Genomic DNA, 6,260 nt, shown 5'->3' on the forward strand with positions numbered 1-6,260 from the left:
AGGACCATTAGTAGGTGCTCAAAAAACATTACTTAATGAAAGAAATTTAAAAAGTTCTATTTGAAGATGAGTGAGAATCAGATCCTTTTTTGACAGGGAGAAAGTATGCTGGATGCTGACTGCTTACTGGGGGATGTAGGGGCAAGAATCCCCATCCTCTCTTCTAGCCCCCATCCCCCAGGGGCCAGGGGAAAAGGAAACTTCATCTATTTCACATAGAAGTCTGCACCAGTCATGCATTCCTCACATTCTTCATTGATGGACAGTCCCAGCTGGGACAGCTGAAGAGCACATTAACAACTCAATAGCAAGAGTCCAAACCTCAGAGAATCCCTTCCTCCTCCCAAGTTATCCTCTTCTTTTGAAACCAGCCCCACTCCTGAATTCAGCCAGATTTCTTTCACATAAATTTCTGACAAACATGCGCTATTTTTATTCCTGAGTTCATTCTCATCCTTGAGTTTAATCTTGCTTCTGGAGCAAACCCTACCTGAGCCTCCTCATGTGGCTCAGACAATTTGAAATGATAGGACAATAAAATACAAGAAGATAAGAAAAAAAAAGAATATTTAATATGTTTGTACTTGTAATTATTTGAACACTGATTTCTTGGTCCTATTATTTTTTCAATTCTGTTAAGTTGTATTAAAACATATATCCCTGGAAATTTTGCTACTGTTGGTAAGGTATAAATACCTATTATCTGTATATTAAAATATGCAGGAGTTTTTTTAATGTAAACTCTTAATTAGGAGTATTGGCTATAGGAATCAAGACTATTCAATTTCCCATATGTCTTAGATTTCATGGTACTTTAAGGATTGCTGCATATTCCATTCTGTCATGTTTGTATAATATTCTTGCCATCGTATATACAGGTGAATGTGGGTATAGAGATTTTGCCTATGAAAGAAACTTTGAATTATAGCAATAGGTCCAAATTGGTTCTCATATGGGCACCTTCAGGTATTTGCTTCACTGAAATGGTTCTTTTCCAACTTAATGGAGTTCATTTTTATAAAGCAAATGTAATGGAGAAGTATGGATATCTTTGGGATGTATAAATTGCCTCCTTAGACTTAAGAGCTAGAAAAGACTGTATATGTGTGTGTTCGTATATCTGTATCATAATTGCAACTGGAATAATTGGCAGATACAATGAAAAAAAGTCCAGTCCTTGCTGTTTTATGTTCTACTATTTTAAACTGTGTTGAATGGCTAAAATGTTTTCACTTTGGGTTTTTTTTCCCCCCTAAAAAATGAGACTTATTAGAAAAATAAATAAATAAATAAGCACTGGAAAGGGAGAAAGGCCAAGGAAAGAGGGGTGTGTGTGTGTATAAAAGGAAAGCATGGTGAAGGAGCCCCTTCCAGCCCTTATTCCATGAATACAAAGAAGGAAAGATGCTGAAGCCATTTCTTCCTGGCCAGGCTGGCAGAAAAGGAACCACTAAACTGAAGGTATATTGAGGATAGTGGTCAGGTCTGTTTTATTCACTGTTGTATAATCAGTACCTAATTACGGTGATTAACAGCTGGGAAACATTTGTTGAAGAATGAAGGAATGAAGACAGGGAGAGGAGAAGAGGGAGGGAGAGCTTCTATATGCCACCCAATGATGGAAGGATGAAGAGAGAAAGTTCTTCATGAGAAGAGCTTTTCTAATACTAAGTGGACAAAAAAAAAAAAAAAAAAAAAAAAGCTTTTTTTCTAGTACTTCTTTATAAATATAGACTTTACTAATTTAATGTGTATTCGTGTGCCTTTTTTTGTACACATATGTAGGAATACTTCAGAACTGCAGGATTTCTCTTGAAAATCAGGCTTGAATTACTGATAGAATATAATAGTGTTCATCTTCTACAGGATATCCCTTCTTTTCTTTGTTCATTGGGCATGTGGTTAGAGGTTTTATTTTTTAAATTTGCGATTTACCAGAATTCCTTTCTTTATCACATGAGCTGATGGTTCAAGACAACTGTCCTGTATCTTTGTTTGAGGGTGGGGAGGTAGCAAAGCAAATCCTCACCCTTTTAAAAGTACAAGTAGGTCTTAGATCTTGTGTTTTCACTCTATTTAAACACTGATCCTATAAAACAAAACAGAATTTTATGAACTTCAATGTTTAATTAAACAAATATTTATTAAATCATATCTAGAAAGCAACATTTTCTCCTAATATTATTTTATAAATATCCTTTTTTTTGTTTTTTGAGATAGAGTCTCACTGTATTGACCAGGCTGGCCTCAAACTCCTGGCCTCAAGGGATCCTCCTGCCTCAGCCTCCCAAGTAGCTGGAACTGCAGGCTCAGGTAGCCAAATGTAGCTCATTTGATATTCTGTTCCTTGCCAATAACACTATTAGTGTTACTAATATTTAAAATAGTGTAATTTATTAACAATAATAATTCTCAAACATTATGAGTAAACAAAGGAATTATTAAGTTAGGCATCAATCTGAAACTAATTTAGAGAATATTTTTTTAAAAACATGCAAGAAAAGTAAAACAAGAAACAAGAAAATGGATTCATATGCTTCCTGATAATTAAGATGACTTCCACAATTGCAAATGAAAAAAACTTAGGAACATCAGGAGTAAGCAAACTATGATCTTGACAACTGAAGGGTTAGATGTACACATTAGTTGAATGTTCTAAAAGCTCAAGTGCTATCACCTTTTAGTGAATATTCAGAAGATGGTGCATATACACGTTGTATCACCGAAAAGTTTCTTTATAATCAGTAGAAAAATGTTAAGTTAACTTTACTGAAAGGGGACTTTTTGTCCCTTCTCTATTCCCATCTTTGTTCTATTTTGCTTGATGTGACAAAAAAAGAAAGATCAAGGCCAGGCGTGGTGGCTCACACCTGAATCCCAGCTAGTTGGGAGACCTAGGCCGGTGGATCACCTGAGGTCAGGAGTTCGAGACCAGCCTGACCAACATGGTGAAGCCCCGTTTCTACTAAATACAAAAAATTAGCCGGGTGTGGTGGTGCATGCCTGTAGTCCCAGCTACTTGGGAGGCTAAGGCAGGAGAATCGCTTGAACCTGGGAGGCAGGGATTGGAGTGAGCCGAGATTGCGTCATTGCACTCTAGCCTAGGCAACAAGAGAGAAACTCTGTCTCAAAAACATAAAAGAAAAGAAAAATCAAAATGAAATCAGGTGGGAATGTTGTGAAGGATTGAGCAAGATTTTTTAAAAATGGGGAGAAGAAACAAGTCACGTCCTTTTACCAATAAAACATCCAAGATCTACTTAGAAATGTAAATGTTTTAGCATATTTGAATGAGGCAGTGGGAGTGTTGAGATTGATACAACTGAAAGCAACAGACTACTGTATAACATTTTGACTATAGTTACTAACAAAGTATTCTATTCTTGAAATTCACTGAGAGTAGATGTTAATTGTACTCACCACAAAAAGATATGTGAAGTAATGCATATGTTAATTAGCTTGATCCAGCCATTCTACAATGTACACATATTTCAAAACACTATCTTGTATACCATAACTATATATAGTTTTATTTGTCAATTAAAATACAACTTCTGTTTTTAGAGAAAGGGTCTCACTTTGTTGCCCAGGCTGGAGTGCAGTGACCAGACCACAGCTCTCTGTAACCTGAAATTTCTGGGCCCAAGTTATCCTCCTACTTCAGCCTCCCAAGCAGCTAGGACTACAGGCATGTGCCACCATGTCTCCTAAGTTTTTTAAATTTTGTAGTAATGAGGTCTTGCTATGTTCCCCAGGTTCATCTCTAACTCCTGGACTCAAGTGATCCTCCAGCCTTGGCCTCCCAAGGCACTGGGATTACAGATGAGCCTAAAATATAATTTTTTTTAAAAAATGAAAGCAACAGAATTAGACAAGCTCACAATATTTTCCTACCAATGTTGTTTAAGGAAACTTTTTTTCCAAAAAAAAAGTATCCCAAAAAGATACTTAAGAATCCTCTTTAAGGCCGGGCGCGGTGGCTCAAGCCTGTAATCCCAGCACTTTGGGAGGCTGAGGTGGGTGGACATGAGGTCAGAAGATCGAGACCATCCTGGCTAACATGGTGAAACCCCGTCTCTACTAAAAAATACAAAAAAAAAAAAAAAAAAAAAAAAAAACTAGCCAGGCGAGGTGGCTGGCGCCTATAGTCCCAGCTACTCTACTCGGGAGGCTGAGGCAGGAGAATGGCGTAAACCCGGGAAGCGGAGCTTGCAGTGAGCTGAGAAGATCCGGCCACTGCACTCCAGCCCGGGCCACAGAGCGAGACTCTGTCTCAAAAAAAAAAAAAAGACAATCCTCTTTAATAGATAACTTTTAAAAGTGTGCATTGTATGAAAGCTAAGCCATTCTAAAATTCTGTTGTTGAAATTGAAGCAAGATATTTGTAATTTAAAAGTTAATGCCTCTTTATGAGATTTTACCCTTTTTGCCTTGGTTGCATAGAAATTTCCCAGAAATCAGACAAGCTTGCCCAGAGAGAGAACTATTGTTCAAGCTTCCAAAGTGGATAGTGAATTGAAAATCATGAAAAATGTTATGAAACTAAAGAAAAATTAAATGTATGATTTAATGACTGTATTTATGTGATGACTGACAAGTTAGCATCCAGGTTCTACTGACCAATATTTATGGGGAAAGACTGGAGGAGACAGGGAATTCTGGCAGCTTTTGCCTGGTATTTATGTACCGTCAAGCTTAGCAGGAGAGGGAGGAAGGACTGGGGCTGCATTAAAAAACATCCTCTGGGCTGGCTCACTGGGCTTGCTTTGAACTCTTGTTCATCATTATTTTATGCTGCAGCTTGTCTTTGTGTTGGTGGAAGGGAAAAGAAAAACACAAGAGACTAGCCTTTAGTTTCTAAATCAAAGCTGTGCTTTGCTGACTGCTGGAGTGGCTTTTCAAAAGCAAAACAAGTGGGGACATTAAAATTCCTTGCTTTTGTGAACCAGGAGCTGAGTTGGGTTTTTTTTCTTCTTCTTTTTAAATTATCAGATGCAAAAGAGTATGTTTCAATGTGTCTTACATTTACCTTTAAACGATCTCAGTATTTTTTTTTTCAATTTGACTGGCACTTAGAAAAGATAAAGCAAGGTGAAAAAATACTAAGAAGGAACCTACAGAGGTTTGGAGGAAGGGCGTTCATTGTCATCGCATTTAAGAAAGAGAAAAATATGTAAATTTTACTAATTATTGCCTCTTACACATCCTTTCTTGATAGTGACCCCAAGGTCCAAAGACGTTAAATCTGTTGCCTAAGACTCAGACCCAGAAAGTCAGAACTAGACCTTCCTCTGTGGAGTCCCACTTGCCCTCTTTACACTGCCCTATGCTGCCTCTAGCGTTAGCTGGAGAAACTGTAAGGAGGGGTTGGGGGAGGAGAAGGCAAAGAAAAGCTGGAGAGGGTCGTAGATTCTTGCCTAAGGAGGCAAGAAGTGACCTCCCTGAGTCAAGATACTTGAGCGTTTGACTTGACTAAAAGAAGCAGCTCGCTAGTTCCAGGAGTTGAACGTGCCGATCAGCTGCCGCTGAGTATCTATAATTTTTTTGTTTGCTTGTTTTTCTACTTTGGAAGATCAATGTAAGGTAGAAAATTAATCGCTTTCTTCTCGCCCTCCACGCCTTCCACGCTGATCGAAGCGACTGTCCTGCCTCGAACGTTTCGTGGGCTCATTCTTTGTAACACACTTGCTCTGGGCCTTAGGTGTCTCTTTAAACCCTCTCTCCCCTCTTTATTTCCAAATCTTTATCTTTGACTTTCTTAAGCTGTAAAGACACACTGGCACCTTTGGTGGTCAGGGAAGATCGCCGGATTCCTTATTTCGGCGAAAGTCCAGAGGACCATTCCCGCCACTGTCCCCGTTTTAGAAACACTTGGAAGACCCTTAACAATCATTTACGGAGAGAAAGGGGAGCATTCTGCTGCTGCCGGCGGGCAGCTAGAGAACGTGGCGGGGGGCAGCGCATCTGGCGCCTTGGCCGAGGCTTAGAGTGGGAACGGCCCGCACGCGTCCGCTGCCGCCCTGCCTGGCGACTAGTGGCACAATCGCCCACCAGGAATCGGCTGGTGCCGCGGGTGGGCGAAGGCACGGCTGCCGGCCCGGAGGGCAGCGCCGAGGGTGGCGCTGGCGGCGTGAAAGGCGTCTTTGTGCAAGACTGAGTGTGGTGGGGGAAAGGCGAAGAGAGAACTGAGCCCGGACCTGGACATTGGGGTCTGGGGCGCCCCTATGCCCCTAGCCGTCCGCTGTGCCGGAATGAGCCGG

Source organism: Rhinopithecus roxellana, chromosome 3, assembly GCF_007565055.1.
Source record: "Rhinopithecus roxellana isolate Shanxi Qingling chromosome 3, ASM756505v1, whole genome shotgun sequence".
NCBI classification, from domain to species: Eukaryota; Metazoa; Chordata; class Mammalia; order Primates; family Cercopithecidae; genus Rhinopithecus; species Rhinopithecus roxellana.